The 19,193-nt window shown below is 42.2% G+C and overlaps 1 pseudogene; it reads right to left on the bottom strand.

Moving 5' to 3' along the window:
• Window positions 1-11,990: 11,990 nt before the first annotated feature.
• On the bottom strand, window positions 11,991-14,728 carry LOC100352389 (eukaryotic translation initiation factor 1A, X-chromosomal-like; annotated as a pseudogene).
• Window positions 14,729-19,193: the final 4,465 nt, after the last annotated feature.

Here is a 19,193-nt window from a genome sequence, read left to right on the forward strand (position 1 = left end):
CTTTCTGATTGTCCTCATCTCTGATTTTCGCTGTATATGAAACTGTCATTTATGGGATGTGAACACAAGAGAAGAGCATTTAGTACCCCTTCTCATCAATGTCTCCAGCAAAATTTCCTCCTCCTGAATGGAATCAAACCAACTCCCAAGTGAAAGAGTTCCACTGTTACTCCTCTTCCCTGGAATCCACTGCACAAATGAAAATTGTTTCATCATTTTCAGGTTCCAGTAATTTGAGGGGAACAGTATAATAGGAGTGAGGAAGATGCACAGGATGAGGCTATCTTTAACATTCCCAAAATAATAGCTCATGGGATCCAGGCAACGAATGTGTTTCTAGGCCTCATTAGCCTAGAACCCACCCTGCCCCATTTCTTCTTTTTGATTGCTCCCTCTATCCTAACCTTTCTTATGGACCCACAATTTTTAAAAAAAAAAACTGGGTGGATTTTATAAAGGAGACAACATATTGCATTTTAGGGGACATGGATTTCGGCATCCTTCATGTTTCTTTTTAACTCTCATTCTTACTGACTCTGGACACATCATAAGCTACTGAAAGCTCTCAGAGTTTCAGTTACCTTCAGATAAAAGAAGACTTACAGGAAAAGTTATCTTCCAAGTAGGCATGTGGCAAAGCAGGTTAAGCCACAACTTGCAATGCAGGCACCCCATATAGGGTGCACTTGCACGCTAGCCTGCTACATCTCTGAGCCAGCTGAGAAGAAGGCAGAAGATGGCACAAGTACTTGAGTCCCTGCCACTCATGTAGGACACCAGGATAGAATTCCTGGTTCCTGTCTTTGCCTGGCCCACTGGGACAATGGAGAAGGAAACCAGTGGATAGAAAATCTCTCTTTTCTCTCACTCTTTTTCCCTCCCTCTCTCTCTCTCTCTCTAATTTTACTTTTCAAATAAGTAACAAATCTTTTAAAAAATAATACTACATTAATGGGTGCAGTTGAAAGAAAACATTAAAATATAAATTGCCTTCCTATAATTTCATTAAAATATTTATTTTCTTGAAAGACAGAATTATAGCATCAAAGAGAGAAAGAGACAAATAGTCCATCCAATTAGGCTAACTCCCCCAAATGGACACAACAGCTATAGTTGAACAAGGCTAAAGCTAAGAGCTTGGAACACAGTCGGGGTCTCACACGTGGGTGGCAAGAGTTCATATATTTGTGCCATCCTCTACTGCTTTCACAAACACATTACAGGGACTTGGACACAGAGTGGAGCAGCTGGGATACAAACCTGCACCAGCTAAGCCACTGCAAGACAATGCTGCCCCCCACCACTTCCAATTATTTAGGGAAGAAGAATAGACAACAATTTGGAAGGAATTCAAGGATCCCCGATTAAAAATTTTCTTATGGCTTTGTCAAAAATCTCTAAATACAATAATCTCTGACGATGTTCACTCCAGAAGGTTAAAAAGCACTATTTTTTCTATGTTTTTGATCTTTTACCTTTTACCTCTACCATTCTAATCAGTTTTTAAAGTCTCATAACTGTTCCTCTTAAAGTAACCATCTACTAAATTTGTTGGTATCCTGTAGCACCTGATAGAAACCTTGTTCATGACAACTGGCTTTCTTAAAGTAAAATCTTCATCTAGTTCAAGGAGATCAGGAATGTGTTAACAGAGTTGTCTACAAACTGTCTCCTGTTCAAGCAGGCAGTAAAAGACTGGAGGGGGAAGAAGTCTTTGCTATCACTTCTGTGCTGTTTGAATTTCCTTTGTGGCACTAAAGAAGGAGATTCTAAAAGAACGACTTTGTTTTATTATCACTTAACCTGGATTTGACATATCACCATTTCTACCTTACTCTGTTGGTCACATAGACTAATCCTGATGTAATGTGGTGGGACACATATAAGATTGTGAATTATAAGATGCAGAAATCTTTAACAGTGGTTGTCTCACAGGACAACAGTTGTAATAAAAATACGAGGGATATACAACATTACTAAGCTGAGAAATCAAAAAGACAAAAATGGAAAAAAAAAATAACGATGCATGTGGTTGAAGAAGAAATTAGTGAGCTGGAACACCCATTCACCAAGAAGGTGAGAGGAAAGAACAGTCAGAAATATCTTAAAAATATTAAGAGACATATGGACAGGAGAAGGTCATCACCATCTAATTAGCAGGCATTCCTGTGGGAAACAAATAGGAACCCAGAGAGAAGGGAAGAGCTGAAGAATTGATACACGGGAATTTCAAATGTGGAACAAAAAAAGATAATAACACTAAAATTAAAAAATAAAAACAAGACTTCAATGTGAAAGCATATGCAGATTTCAACTCAAATCAGCTAAAGAACAATCACTCCAAGACAAATTTTGGAGAAATTTTTAAAATACCAAAGGAAAACATCCAGGGAAGAAAAAAACACGTCTGCCAAGAAGCAGAATCTGTTTGACTTGAACTTCTCAATATCAGCATTACTTTCATTGATAACAAAGCAATATCTTAAAAAGCATCTGAGAAACCGGAATTTAGTATTAACAGAAGAAATATCATTTTTAAAATAATCTTTATTAATATAAAGAGTACAGAGTTCACATATTTCATAGGTACAATTCTAAGATAACCAATCTTCCCTCACTCCTTCTTTTCCTCCCTCAATCCCCATCCTCCCTTCCTTTCTTTTTTTCCTTTGACTTTTGCAAAAACATAATTGCAGTCCACTCTATAATCATGGGTTAATGCACCACTAACCAGAATATTCAACAAGGGAAGAAACAAGAAAGACCACAGCTTGACAGGAGTACCAGGGAGAGATCTACATTATCACTTAGGTGAGTTCACAACTTTATGAAATTTATAGAATACTTCTTTTAAGGAAGGAATACTAACGAAACTTCAATACTAACTTCAACAAGAAGTAAATGGAAGTAACATGTTTTTCAAAGATCAATCTTAGTAAAACACTGCCCTTCATGGTGTTGTAATGTTTCATCACAATATCAAGAAATCACTGCTGTTTTACACCAAAAAAAGCACACAACAAAAAATATGGGAGGGACTCCCAACTTACTTACACTTGATGGTTTATGTGTTCTTTTGAATCAATCCATTTCATCCAGATCACCCAATTTATTAAGGACAACTGTTCATAATACTTTTTTTTTTTGACAGGCTGAGTTAGACAGTGAGAGAGAGACAGAGAGAATAGTCTTCCTTCTGTTGGTTCACCCCCCGAATGGCTGCTACGGCTGGCACGCTGCTCCGATCTGAAGGCAGGAACCAAGTGCTTCCTCCTGGTCGCCCATGCAGGTGCAGGGCACAAGCACTTGGGCCATCCTCCACTGCCTTCCCGGGCCACAGCAGAGAGCTGGACTGGAAGAGGAGCAACTGGGACAGAATCCGGCTCCCTGACTTGGACTAGAACCCTGGGTGCCAGCGCCACGGGCAGAGGATTAGCCTAGTGAGCCGCAGCGCCGGCCCATAGTACTCTCTTACAAAAACTTCTATTTCTGCAGAATTGGCAGCAAGTCCACAATTTTTAATGGTAATTACAGAAATTTGGGTCTTTTTTCCTATTTCTTTTTTAATACATTTTTTAAAGGTTTATTTATTTATTCGAGAGGTAGAGTTACAGACAGAGGTAAGGTCTTCCATCCATTAGTTCACTCTCCAAATGGCTGCAGTGACTGGAATTGGGCCAATCTGAAGCCAGGAGCCAGAAGTGAGGTGGTTTTCTCAATTTCCACATGAGTGCAGAGGCCCAAGCACTTGGCCCGTGCTCTACGGTTTGACCAGGCCACTAGCAGAGGGCTAGATCAGAAGGGGAGCAGCCCATATAGGATGCTGGCTCCACAGACAGAGGCTTAATCTACTACACCACGGCACTGGTCCCTTCTTTTCTTACTTCAGCAAGCTAAAAGTCTGTTGTGCTTATATTTTTTTTTTATTTATTTTATTTTCACTTAAAAGGCAGAGTTATAGAGAAGCAGAGGCAGAGAGAGAGAGAGAGGTTTTCCATCTGCTGGTTCATTCCCCACATAGCCACAATAGACAGAGCCGAGCTGATCCAAAGTCAGAAGCCAGGAGCTTCTTCCCGGTCTCCCACATGGGTGAAGGGGCCCCAGGACTTGGACCATTTTGTACTGCTAAAAAAAATCAGAGAGTGGGATCGGAAGAGGAGATGCCAGGAATCAAACCGGTGCCCCTCTGGGATGCCAGCACTGCAGGCGGCGACTTTACATAATACACCACAGCATTAGCCCCAATTGTGTTTATATTTCAATGGATTGATCTTTCCTTTTACTAACTTTGTTTTTCTAGTCTATTTTCTTGGCTCTAATCATCATTCTCATCCTCTGCTGGCTTTCAGCTTAGTTTGTTCTTCTATCTTTAGCTCCTTCAGTTGTGAGGCTTTGTTGCTACTCTGAGATCTTCCCACTTTTAGTTGAGATATTTACAACTACTTTTCCCCAATAGTATGGCTTTCACTGTATCCCATAATTTATTTATGTTGTGCTTTTCTTTATATTTCTCTAATTATTTCTAATTTTGTTTCTTTTTTTAACTTTTATTTAGTAAATATAAATTTCCAAAGTACACTTTATGGATTACAATGGCTGCCCCCCCCAATAATTTCCCTCCCACTCGCACCCCTCCCATCTCCCGCTCCCTCTCCCATTCCATTCACATCAAGATTCATTTTCAATTATCCTTATATACAGAAGATCGATTGAGTATATATTAAGTAAAGATTTCATCAGTTTGCACCCACACAGAAACACAAAGTGTAAAATACTGTTTGAGTACTAGTTATAGCATTATTTCACATTGGAAAACATATTAAGCACAGATCCCACATGAGAAGTAAGTACACAGTGACTCCTGTTGTTGACTTAACAATTTGACACTCTTGTTTATGGCATCAGTAATCTCCCTAGACTCTAGTCATGAGTTGCCAAGGCTATGGAAGCCTTTTGAGTTCACCGACTTTGATCTTATTCCCGACAGGGTCATAGTCAAAGTGGAAGTTCTCTCCTCCCTTCAGAGAAAGGTAAATCCTTTCTTTCCACTGGGATCTCACTCGCAGAGATCTTTCATTTAGGACTTCTTCTTCTTTTTTTTCCAGAGTGTCTTGGCTTTCCAGGCCTAAAACACTCTCATGGGCTCTTCAGCCAGATCTGAATGCCTTAAGGGCTGATTCTGAGGCCAGAGTGCTATTTAGGACATCTGACATTCTATGAGTCTGCTGTGTATCCCTCTTCCCATGTTGGATCGTTCTCTCCCTTTTTTATTCTATCAGTTAGTACTGGCGGACACTAGTCTTATTTGTGTGATCCCTTTGACTCTTAGACATATCAGTGTGCTCAGTTGTGAACTGAAATTGATCACTTGGACTAGGGAGATGGCATTGGTACATGCCATTTTGATGGGATTGTATTGGAATCCCCTGGCAGGTTTCTAACTTCACCATTTGGGGCAAGTCCGATTGAGCATGTCCCAAACTGTTTCTAATTTCTTAGTTCAGGCATTGGTTCTTTCAAAGTATTGTTTAATTTCTACAAATTTAGGAATTCTCTGGTTTTATTTCTGTAAGTGATTTCTAACTTGGCCCTGGTGGGTTTGAAGAAGATAAAGTAGTCCCTCCTTATCCACTAAAGATATTTTCCAAGGCCAACACTGGATGTCTGAAACTATGGATACTACCAAACCCAGTGTATGCTATGTTCTTTCCTATAGATAGATAAATTAACTACTGTGCAGTTAATTTATAAATCAGAAGCAAGAAGCAATTAATAATAATAAACAGTAAAATGGAACAATTATAACAATATATACTACCCATGGCTTGGATACAGGATGTGGATGACCTGGCAAAATCATGTGATAGTGTTGCATGGTCTCCAGTATGGTGCTGCTGAGTGGATGGAAACTCTATGAAGCCTAACTTGTAGTTACCTAATGCAAATTAATGAAGGAAAGAGAGAAATGCAAAGATAATATCTGAGTAAATAGTAGGTGAAACTTTCCCAACTTTCACAAAATCTGTGACTATATACCTACGAGGAGCTCAAAGAATTCCAAGAAAGATGAACTCACACACCCACACCAAGACACATGACATTTAAAACTGGTGAATGACAAGCACTGAGAATCTTCAAAACAGCACAAGAGAAACAGTTCATCAACTATAAGGGATCCTCAATAAAGGACCAGCATATTTCTCATCAGAAACTTCAGAGGCCAGAAGGCAATGATTTACTACAATAAAGTGCTGAAAGAAAAAAGAAAACGTTGGGACTGGCATTGTGATGTAGCAGATTAAGCAACTGCCAACAGCATCGGCATCCCACATGGGCACTGGTTCCATTCATGGCTGCTCCATTTCTGATCCAGCTCCCTGCTAATGGCCTGGGAAAGCGACGGAGAGCTCGAGCCTCTGAACCTATATGGGAAACCTGAAGGAAGCTCCTGGATCCTGGCTTTGGTCTGGCCCAACTCCAGCCATTACAGTCATCTAGTGTTCTATGACAGGTACGTTTCAAAGTCATTCCCAACACAGATTGTAAAGCCTACACTTCTCAAACTATGCCATGTCAAGGACAGCTAATACATTTTGAAAATAAAGCTTTCAACTTCATTTCAAATGCTTTAATTCTAATATTCTGGAATAGTACAGTAAGAACCACATTTTTTTAATGAACTACTCAAGGTAATTCCAGCTCTGAGAAATATTTTCACCAAAATTTCTTTTTCCAAAGATTGCCTATTGCAAGGTTGACAAGAATCACGAGTAGCACTCTGTTCTCTCTTAGGTCCTCTGCATCCTATGCTCAGACTCAAGGACTTCCCACCTCAAGATTCTAACTGAACATCTGCATAGTTCTTGTTCAACCATGTCTCTTGTGTCCTGTATCATGCTTCATATTTTATAGGCTGAAATGTTATCTAGCTAATCAAGTACTAACAAATAAACTGATATCAAGTTTAAAAATGAATGTAACCAAATACTAAATATGCAAATAATTAAGAGTACAGCCCATCATTTTTCTCCAATTCCCTCCCAAAAGGGTGACCATGCCCTTTCCTCTTATGAACGTGCTCTTAGAAACATATGTGCCAGTGGGCCGGCGCCGCGGCTCACTAGGCTAATCCTCCGCCTAGCGGCGCCGGCACACCAGGTTCTAGTCCCTGTCGGGGCGCCGGATTCTGTCCCAGTTGCCCCTCTTCCCAGCCAGCCCTCTGCTGTGGCCCGGGAGTGCAGTGGAGGATGGCCCAGGTGCTTGGGCCCTGCACCCCATGGGAGACCAGGAAAAGCACCTGGCTCCTGGCTCCTGCCATCGGATCAGCGCGGTGCGCCGGCCGCATCGCGCTGGCCGCGGCGGCCATTGGAGGGTGAACCAACGGCAAAGGAAGACCTTTCTCTCTGTCTCTCTCTCTCTCACTGTCCACTCTGCCTGTCAAAAAAATAAAAAATAAAAAAATAAAAAAAAGAAACATATGTGCCAATATAAACATATATAACCCTTTTCCCACAAATGACATTGTACTTCACAAGCAGATCTGTGTGCCACTCACTTCTAAGAATATATTTCTCAGAAAATTTTATTTTTCCCACAGGCAGAGTGGATAGTGAGAGAGAGAGAGAGACAGAGAGAAAGGTCTTCCTTTTGCCGTTGGTTCACCCTCCAGTGGCCGCCACAGCTGGCGCACTGCGGCCGGCACACTACGCTGATCCGAAGGCAGGAGCCAGGTGCTTCTCCTGGTCTCCCCTGTGGTGCAGGGCCCAAGCACTTGGGCCATCCTCCACTGCTTTCCCGGGCCACAGCAGAGAGCTGGCCTGGAAGAGGGGCAACCGCGACAGAATCCAGCGCCCCAACCGGGACTAGAACCCGGTGTGCCGGCGCCGCTAGGTGGAAGATTAGCCTATTGAGCCACAGTGCCGGCCAGAAATTTTTCTTATCAGATCACAGAGATTCATAAATCTCATAAGTATCTTTCTAGGGGTAAAAAGGTTTTCTTTGTTGAGATTTTTTAGTATGTTTATATATACTTATTTAATTATTTATTTGAAAGGCAGAGTTGTGGAAGCGAGGGAGAAAGAGACAGAGAGAGAAATCTTTCATCCACTGTTCACCCAAATGACTGTAACAGCCAGGACTGGGCCAGGCTGAAGCCAGGAGCCTGGAACTACAACCAGGTCTCTCACGTGGGTGGTTAGACCTCAAGTTCTCAAGCAATCCTCCACTAAATTACCAGACACATTAGCAGGGAGCTGTATCGGAAGCAGAGTAGCCCGGACTTGAATCAGGCACTCATATGGGATGCCAGTGTCACGGGCAGCAGCTTAACACACTGTGTCACAATGCCAGACACCAAGGATCTTTTTATACGTGATTCTACACCATTCTATCATCTAGCTGTGCTGTAATTTCCCTCAACTGTTATCCTATTAGTGGACACTTGGGCTTTCAGGTTTTCACTACTATAGGATATAATGTAGTAAATAAACATCTTTGCAAATAGATCCTTGAACATTTTGAATAGCAGCCAAAAGAGAATTGAGGAATAAACTGGTTTTCTCCTTTTGTCAGCCATTTGGTTTTCATGGTCTGCTATGTGCATGGAAAGAATACACAAAGAGAAATTAGAAAGGAAAAGAGGAAGTAACAATCTGAAGGGAAAAGACAGGCTCTCAGCACCCTCAGTAATCACAGCAGGGAATTAGAACTTCCCTGCCATGTCAGAGTGGCCCTACACACTTTGTTTTGTTAGTTTCAGAAAAGGAGTAAGAAGATGATGTTGGAATGGCCTTTTGGCACAGCATAAGACGCCACCTGAAACGCCCACATGACGTATCAGAGAGCCTGGGTTCAAATCCACAACTGTGTCTAATCCACCTTCCTGCTGATGGGCACCCTGAAAGACAGCAGGTAATAATTCAAGGGTTCTCTCCTTGCCACTCATGTGGGAGACCCAGAATGAGTTAAGGGTTCTGTGCTTTCACATGGCCAAGCCCTACAATTGTGGCCATGTAGAGAATAAAGCAGCAGAGGGATTTCTTTCTCTCTCTTCAAATAAAAAAAAAAAAAAAAGGAAAATTAAAAGGAAAAGAAGATAGCAATCTTACATTGGAACAATGCAGTCATAACAATGTATTCAACATACATATAATCTAGGCAGCATGCAATTTCTGATTGTCACCTGTTTTCCTGGGCGCCTTGTGGGTCTGAATTTTGAGAGCTGTGAACACAATCTCCTTGACACTTTCAGCACCAGTTCCTCATTTATTTGCCAGACGGCTTCCATGTAGAAGAATTCTATTGTTTGTCCCCTCCTCTGGATTCTGTAACAAATGCAAATTTTTCAATTATTTTAAGAACTCTCCCTGATATTCTCATAATTTTAGAGGAGCAAGAAAAAGAGAACAAATGCAAGGAAGTTGCAGAGGCCAAGGAATGCTCAAAATTTTGAAAAGAACTGAATTTAAGAAGTGCGTTTTTTTGGCTTGCAGTTAAAGATTCCTGTGTCCCAGATCAGAATGTGGGTACAATTCCCTGTTCTGGGTCTGCTTCCAACCAGTGTTAACTCTGGGAAGTCCCAGTGATAGCTCAAGTAACAGGACTGTCGCCACAAAAGTGGATGACCTGGCTCCAATCCAGCCTAGCACTTACCTTCAGAGGCTTTTAGGGAGTGACTCAATGCATGCGGGAGCGCTTACTCTCACTTTCTCTCTCTCTTTCTACTTCTCAATATTTTTTGATTTCTCAAATATTTTATTCTCTTTCTAAGCATCGCTTATTGGGTCATAGTAATCACTATAACCAAAAAAAGTTAGAAACAAATGTTTGAGGACCACTTTCATTCTTTACTTGAATTAAAATCAAACAAATAAAACTATACAATTTCTCCATCAAAAACATGCTGGTAAAACAATTCCTCCAAATTCATTGCAACAATTTTACCTGAACTATTTAAATCATTATGATTTGAGACTTTCCAGGATGCAGCAGGATTAGACTGCGTGGTTACTATCTATGCAAAATAAATAAATAAATAAATAAATCAACAGCAAATACATGAATTAGGGGCATAGGCCTAATTTTAAAAATTCTTCAGACAAGCCATACTTAATAAAGGAGTTAAGTAGAGAACTTACAGTTTTCTCAACTGTTCTCAAACATTGAGTTCTCACACTCAAAGTTACACTATCCTAAACATGAACTGTATCACATATGCAGAGGTCAAATACTCTTGATAAAATAAACTGGAAGGATCTATATATACCATAAATGTAGCAAAATAATTTAATGTACAGTTGTGATTTAATGCTATAACTAGTACTCAAACAGTATTTTTCACTTGTGTTTCTATGCGGGTGCAAACTGTTGAAACCTTTACTTAATATATGCTAAACTGATCTTCTGTATATAAAGAGAATTGAAAATGAATCTTGATGTGAATGGAAGGGGAGAAGGAGTGGGAAAGGGGAGGGTTGTGGGTGGGAGGGAAGTTATGGTGGGGGGGGGAGCCATTGTAATCCATAAGCTGTACTTTGGAAATTTATATTCATTAAATAAAAGTTAAAAAAAAATAATTTAATGTACAGGAACATAAATATCCTAGGTTTAGGTTACCAATGAAGACAATTGCTAAATAAATTCTTCAAAGTTGATTATCTATGAATATTAAAAACCAGCCCTTGCACTCAGAAGAATTCCACCTAGATAACTGTTCAGACATTCCCAGAGAAAAGGAAACAGGAGCTACAACCATGCGCTCTATTCTTTTCAAATTTCCATTCTTTCACTTAATGTTCTAGAGGACCTCACATTTTGAATCCAGAGTCCACAAACAAGAAATCAGAGCAAAAGTAGGGATCAGAGATTTGCCTGTTTTTCTTGAAGCCATGTGTGTGTTTATGGCCTTGGGTATTACATTTCATTACTGAAAAGTTCTCTGGAAATCAAGAGACGAACAATTCCACAATAAACACAACATAGGTCTGTTTTGAAGGTTGTACGAGTTTTCAGTGTGGCTGGTAAGGTCTAATTAGCCCAACCCTAACTTCCTTTTATTCAAGTTGATATCTAATAATAAAGAAGGATGATTAAACCTAAATTCTCAATACAAGGGGGAAAAAAATCTGTCCAAATAAAATGTATCCTTAACACAAAGAAGGGTACAATATATTCTGCAGCATAATATTTTACTGTATTTCTCTTTCATTCAGAAACTGGAGACTATCTCTTTTATTATTTCCTTTTTTTCCCTAGCTTAGGATAGGTTGAAAAAGGTCTAATTTGTACAAGTTGTCGTTAAATTAAAATCTCATTTATACATACTTTGCTTATCAAGCACTCAAATTTCTAGCAACTTATGAAAATAACAGGTTTAACAGAATTTTCTGTTTTGTAAAAGTATTCTACATGCATACACACAATCAATTTTTTCTTTCGGGAAATTTCCTACCCATAGTGAAGTTTCTAAAATAGAGTCAACAAAGCCGGCGCCGCGGCTCACTAGGCTAATCCTCCGCCTTGCGTCGCCAGCACAACGGGTTCTAGTCCCGGCCGGATTCTGTCCCGGTTGCCCTTCTTCCAGGCCAGCTCTCTGCTGTGGCCAGGGAGAGCAGTGGAGGATGGCCCAAGTCCTTGGGCCTTACACCCCATGGGAGACCAGGACAAGCACCTGGCTCCTGCAATTGGATCAGCGCGGTGCGCCGGCCGCGGCGGCCATTGGAGGGTGAACCAACGGCAAAGGCAGACCTTTCTTTCTCTCTCTCTCTCACTGTCCACTCTGCCTGTCTTTAAAAAAAAAAAAAAAAAAAGAGTCAACAATTACATCGATATTTTCAATAATAACTGTCTGCCACCTAGTGTTCATTTTCTGAACTACTAATTTACAAATGCAAATTTATTAAAATAGTTTCTAAAAACATTTTAGAAATACTTTTTATAGATACATTTATGGTAAATTAAGATCATGAAAAGAATGTGTATCATACCAGGTCTCCCAGGTGGGAAGCAGGTCCCAAACACTGCATTCATCTTCCACTCTTTTCCCAGGCACATTAGCAGGAAGCTGAACCCGAAGTGGAGCGGCCAGGACTCGAATCCACGTCCACATGGGATGCCTGCGTCCGAGGCAGAGGACTTACCAGGTAGGCCACGAGGCCGCCCCTGTGCAAACGAAACTTGGATCTTCTTTAAGGGTCGTGGCCAAAATCCAAACTGCAGGACAATCTTCAGAAAAACTGTAATGTCAGATGTTCAGTTCCACTTAGAGAGCATCAGCGTCTTCATCATCAAGTCCAATGTCATCCAACTGGATTTCACCACGTCCTCCAGGACCAAACGGATCCGTTTCATTGACTTCCGCTTGCTGGGGAAGCTCACCACAGGCCTTCAGACTTCCAGCTTCACGTGCGCTGTATTTGTACATGACGGCAGCGTTGTTAGCCTGATAGTCTCGGGACCACCCAATATAACGTCCGAGGTATTTATCCAAACCTTTATTCTCAATTCCCCTCTGATGTGACACAACCTCTCCACACCATCCAACAGGAAGCTTCCAGGCGTCCATTTCCCAACATTTTGATTACTTGAGCATATTCTCGTCCGGCCTCTGAATACCAGCTCTCTCGGTTCACATTCATTCTCGCTGTCACCTCTGCGCCAGGTTTCACCTCTGTTATCTTTCTTCTGTGGCACGGGCCGTCCTAACTCCTCTCCTGTCTGGTGTGGCGGCCCCGGCGGTTTCTCTGAGGGGCTTGAGGGGCAGCAGGAGCAGCGCGCAGGATGACGCAAACGCCAGCGACTTCGGACTTGAGCTGGGGGCTCCCGTCAAGTTCTCCCGAGAGCCGCGGGCGCCCATGCTAGAACCTGACGCTGGAAGGTAAGAAAATGAAAATTTCTGTGTGTACCTAACTGGAACAGGCCATACACTTACTTCTTTCCCTCATTTACCCTGGCTCGCTTTCCTCGGTGTCCTCACAAATCTTGAAAACCTGAGTGGGTTTCATGAAGGAGGCAGCAGAATGTACTTCAGGCCCTATGGAATTTACAGACCTTCAGGCACTAGTTTAAGGGGAACATTTTCATCTGAACCAGTGAATAGACTCTCTTTTTTTTTTTTTTAATTTATTTGACAGATAGAGTTAGTGAGAGACAGAAACAGAAAGAAAGGTCTTCATTCCGTTGTTTCACCCCCAAATTGCCGCCACGGCCGGCGCTGTGCCCACCTGAAGCCAGGAGCCGAGTGCATCCTCCTGGTCTCCCATGCGGGTGCAGGGCCCAAGCATTGACCATCCTCCACCGCACTACGGGGTCACAGCAGAGAGCTGGACTGGAAGAGGAGCAACCAGGACAGAATCCCGTGCCCATATAGGATACCGGAGCTGCAGGCAGAGGATTTACGAAGTGAGCCATGGCGCCAGCCCCTCTCTTTTTCTTTAAAAAACAAAAAAAGATTTATTTGTGGAGCCACCGCTGTGGCATAGCAGGTAAGGCAGCTACCTGCAGTGCTGGCATCCCACTTGGGTGCTGGTTTAAGTCCCAGATGCTCTACTTCCGATTGAGCTCTTTGCTATGGCCTGGGAAAGCAGTAGAAGAGGGCCCAAGTCCTTGGGTCCCTGCACCCACTAAGAGACCAGGAAGAAGCTCCTGGCTCCTGGCTTCGGATGGGCACAGCTCCGGCCATCATGGCCAACTGGGGAGTGAACCAGCGGATGGAAGACTTCTGCCTCTCTCTCTGGCTCTAAGTCTCTCTGTTACTCTTTCAAATAAATAAAATAATAAATCTTTAAAAAAAAAAAAGCATCTCAAGTGACACTAATACTACAGTGGGAAAAAATTCCAAAGGCAAATAAGGATTATTACAATGTTGGGAATGTGTGTGACATAGTTCTTAACAAACACACGACTGTGGACACCTGCACCCCGTATCAATGTGACAGTTCAGTCCCAGTTCCACTTCTGATACCAGATTCCTGCTAATGCGTGCAATGGGAGGCAGAAGATGATGACTCAAATACTTGGATCATTGCCATCTATCTAGGAGACCCAGATTGGGTATTTGGCTACTGGATTAGGCCAGACCCAGTTCAGGCTGTTATGAGTTTGGGGGAGTGAACTAAAGGGTAGAAGATCTCTTTGTTTCCCTGTCTGTGTAAGTGTGTGTGTGTGTGTGTGTGTGTGTGTGTGTGTCTCTTCTATCACTGCTGTTCAAATACATTTTTATATAAAGATAACAGAGTTCAAAGAAACTTGGCTCATTTAGTATTCAGAAGGCATATTTCTGAAGTCAAAAAGGACCATTCAAAGACAAGTTGAAGCATTGTATTGGTAAACATAATCTGTTTTCTGGTCCAATTATTTAAAAGATAAGGAAAAACCATGTTTTCAGACTAATATTCCAGGAGAACTATACAAAATTATTTTAAACATTTATTTATTTATTGAAAGGCAGAGAGACAGGGAGGGAGGCTTGGGGGTGGTGGCAAATACACAGAAAAATAGAGAACTCCATCACCATTGTAATGCAGCAGGTTAAGCCACCACCTGCCATGCCAGGATCCCATATGGGAGTGAACTGAGTCCTGGCTGCTACTCTTCAGATACAGCTCCCTGCTAATGTGCCTGGGAAAGCAGCAGAAGATTGCCTAAGTACATGGTCCCCTGCTACCTACATAGGAGGCCTACATAGAAGAAACTCCTGCTCCTTGTTTCATCCCGGCCCACCCACAGCCATTACGGCCATTTGAAGAGCTAACTGTGAATCAAAGACCTCTCTGTCACTCCCTCTCTCTCTGCCACCCTGCCTTTCAAATAAATGTTTTTTTTAAGATTTATTTATTTATTTGAAAGTCAGTTACACAGAGAGAGAAGGAGAGGCAGAGAGAAGTCTTCCATCCGCTGGTTCACTCCCCAACTGGCCACAGTGGCTGAAGCTGTGCCAATCCAAAGCCAGGAGCTTCTTCTGAGTCTTCCCATGTGGGTGCAGAGGTCCAAGGACCTGGGCCATAGCAAAGAGCTGGATCACAAGTGGAGCAGCTGGGTCTCGAACAGGCGCCCATATGGGATGCCGGCACTGCAGTCGTAGGCCTTACCTGCTAAGCTACAGCACCAGCTCCATAAATTAATCTTTATCTTTAAAAAAAAAAAAAATAAGAGAGAGAAAGAGAGATTCCATCCATTGGTTCACTCCACAAATGGTCCAAACAACCAGGGATGGGCCAGGTTAAAGACAGAAGCCTAGAAATTCATGTGAGTCTCCAATGAGGGTCGCAGGACCCAGGTGCTTGAGCTATTTTCTGCCTTCCCAGACACCTTGGCTGGATTTCCATTTAAAAAGGAACAGGTGGGATTGAATATGGAGCGCCAATATGGAATAGGATCATGACAAGTATTGGCTTAACTGGCTGTAACACCAAGCTGGCCCCACAGTGATGTCATCTTAAAGAGATATGTTTCTGCTTATCAATAACCTTGAAAAATAACTTCTCCATCACGGATATATTTTTGACGGTGACTTCTCTGCTTCCTCCCTGCTTTAGCCAGCTTGAAAAATGAAATGAAATGTTCCAGAGATTAAAAAAAGTTTGGAGAAACCAGTGTTACAGAAGGACAATAACATGCACAAAAGGAATCCACATGCCATTCATCATTCTTTTTCAGTAGTTATTGGAATTTTCATTGATTTTTATTTGACACATAGAAATTGTACATTTGTGTGGCATACAGTGTGACATTAATTCATATATATAATGAACAATGACTGGACCAGGGTAGTTGACATATCTATCACATCAGACTCTTCTTATGATTTTAGAGTTTTGTTTTGTTTTGTTTTGTTTTGTTTTGTTTTTTTTGAGAGGTAGTGTTACAGACAGAGAGAGGGAGAGACAGAGAGAAAGGTCTTCCATCTGCTGGTTAACTCCCCAAACGACTGGTTATTTGTCTAGGGCAGATATAGAGTTTTCTGGGAAACAGGAGGATTTTGAAATGGAAAGGAGAATCTCAGTTTGTTACAAAAAAAACATAAGAAGCATATGAAAATCTAAGCAGGTGGTTTAGGACTTCCTTTCACCTGAATATGCCTGATGTGCTGGCGAAAGTCTTGTTCATGGCTCTCACCCAACTCTGCCTGACAGTCTTCCCTTCAGCTGTTCACAGCACTGTTTTCATTGGGTCTCATGTGTTCTTTCATTTCATGCAAATCGTCATGCATTTTGAAATTGCACAAGGATAGGGAAAGGACCTCAGCTGAGTGATATTTGGAGGAATCAGCCATTCTGTTTTCAGAACACACAAAGCTAAGGTCAAGGTTGTCTTTGACCAGGTCTGCTATTAACACTGGTTCCCACCTGGCTCTTCACTCTGCTTAGGTCAACTCATCTCCAGTTTCCTTCTCAAATAGAGTCAGCAAAAAAATAATAAAATAAAAAGTGCCAGTCATTGAAACAAAGCAGCAGAACTGGCAGCCCAATAAAATTGCCCTCTTCTGCCCATCAAGTCCTTTGGCCCAAAATTGTGTTGATTTCCACACACCAATTAAAGGGAAATTGGCCAACATCAGAGAACATCAGTAACCATGCCTGAGAAAATGCCATTTTTCTATCTCATCACATTCTAGGATTAAAGGTGTCCACAGTCAGCCACATCGCATCAGAAGACCATCCTGTAATATTATCTACACTAGTTCAGATAATTAGGCAGACCCCACTGTCCTATATACAGCATAAGATCCCAGCAGCCCTACTGGTCTAAGAACTGATCCCTAGAATTTCCAGCCTCATGACTATGCTGCCATACTTAGAAAAACACAGTCCTCACACATCCACTTATTTGCACAAACAACTTAACAAGGACACAGAATTTTACAAAGTCAAAAATGCTCAGTGGCAGCTGGTGATACTGACTCCTATAGACCAGTGATAACCAGCGTGAATAGACAAAAATTACACATCACAGAAAATTAGCAGTTGAGAGCAGCAACCAATGCAAATACGAGGAAAAAGTTGCTGAGAAACCTAACACCCTATTGCCAATGGTTTTAAAAAACAAAAATGGTAGGGGCCAGCGTTGTGCTGCAGTGGGTTAATGCCCTGGCCTGAAGCACCGGCATCCCCTATGGGCTCCAGTTCTAGTCTTGGCTGCTCTTCTTCCAATCCAGCTCTCTACTGTGGCCTAGAATAACAGTAGAAGGTGGCCCAAGTCCTTGGGCCCCTGCACCCGCGTGGGAGACCTGGAAGAAGCTACCGGCTCCTGGCTTCGGATTGACACAGCTCCGTCCATTGCGACCATCTGGTGAGTGAACCAGCAGATGGAAGATCTCTCTCTCTCTCTGTCTCTACCTCTCACTGTAACTCTGTCTTTCAAATAAATAAAATTTAAAACACTTTTTAAAAAACGGCAAAAGGATTATGAAGAGGCAGATAGTTTCTACTTTAGAGGATTAAATGAGGGAATTACACCAAAAGAATGTGAAAACTCAAAAGCTGGAACCAGGAAAAATAAAAATGGAGAGAATTGCTCTGAACAGAATATAATAATCAATAAGTTTCAGGAACATGAAGAGTAATGACCATTGGGGCTGGCGCCAGGGCACAGTAGGTTAATCCTCCACCTGGGGTGCCGGCATCCCATACAGGTGCCGGTTCTAGTCCCTGCTGCCCCTCTTCCAATCCAGCCCTCTACTATGGCCTGGGAAAGCAGCAGAAGATGGCCCAAGAGCTTGGGACCCTGAATCCTCATGGGAGATCGGGAAGAAGCACCTGGCTCCTAGCTTCAGATTGGTGCAGCACCAGCTGTTGTGGCCATCTGGGCAGTGAACCAATGGAAGGAAGGACTTTCTATCTTCTCTCTCTCTCTCTCTCTCTCTCTCTCTCTCTCTCTCACCATCTGTAACTCTACCTCTCAAATAAATAAATAAAATCTGTAAAAAAAAAATAAGACTAATAATGACCATTAGTGTATGACAGAGAAAACAGTACGGATTCAGGAAACCTTAGGAAAAAGAGGACAGGAAAATAGGGGAGTCTAATAAAATTAAGCATCTGGAGGACATGAAAGCTATCAGTGAGAGAGAAACCTATTCTCAAGAAGACATAAGACCCAACCCATGACTACACAGGATTCTACAAAAAGGAGCAGCATCAAATATGTACAAGGAACATGAAATACCACAGTTCAAGCGAGGAATCCTGCTTTCATTTCAGGCTACTGAAGACATCCCAGTGTTTCAGTGCCCCTTTTGCTTTAATAAACCTTATATATGTTAAGAACAACAAAATGTTCTAGGCCTCCTGAGTTCTGCAATACCCACGTTCCATACACAGGGATAGAACCACAGAATCATGAAAACCTGTCACTGGGGCCAGTGCTGTGGCACAGTAGGTTGATCCACACCTTTGGCACCAGCATCTCATAAGGATACTAGTTCTAGTCCTGGCTGCTCCTCTCCAATCTAGCTCTCTGCTATGCCTGCGAAGACACCAGAACATGGCCCAAGTGCTTAGAACCCTGCAACCACATGGGACACCCAGAAGTGCTCCTGGATCCTGACTCCTGGCTTCCGATCAGCGCAGCTCTGGCCATTGTGGCCTTTTCGGGAGTGAACCAGCAGATGGAAGACCCCTCTATCTCTCCCTCTCACTGTCTGTAACTCTACCTCTCAAAAATAAATAAATAACATCTTAAAAACAAATTATCACCATGTGTGCCCAACAGCCTTGTCCTCAACATTGCAGAATAAAATAAAAATGACCTTAAAATTAGCTAAATATGACACACATTTCCTCAGTGACAGAATTATGACAATAGCCGAAAGTATCGATCACTTTCCTTCTGCCTGTAGAATTCCTGCCAACATGTACCAAGAGACACATACACAAAACAAAGGAAAGACAGTGTCACGGTCTCACAGAACATACTGAACATCAAATGATGACCAAAGTTCAGTTGTAATCTGGATGCTGAGTGTTTGGACCCTGTGTCTGAAAAACTTTGCCCAGGTCACAAGTTGTACCTTTTAAACCTTAAACACTGACATCCTCCACCCAACCCCATCCTGCTGGGCTCTGATCCAAAAGAGAAGTAAGGGATATGGATGACGGGATGTGAGCAGAGTTAGCCTGTTACGTCGGGAGGGGAGGTGCACCCAGTGTGGAGCTCAAAGATGCCCTTGTTCTGCTCCTCTGTATAAAGGGAGCTGC

Source organism: Oryctolagus cuniculus, chromosome 9, assembly GCF_051225735.1.
Source record: "Oryctolagus cuniculus isolate XC-2025 breed Fujian yellow rabbit chromosome 9, ASM5122573v1, whole genome shotgun sequence".
Taxonomy (NCBI): Eukaryota; Metazoa; Chordata; class Mammalia; order Lagomorpha; family Leporidae; genus Oryctolagus; species Oryctolagus cuniculus.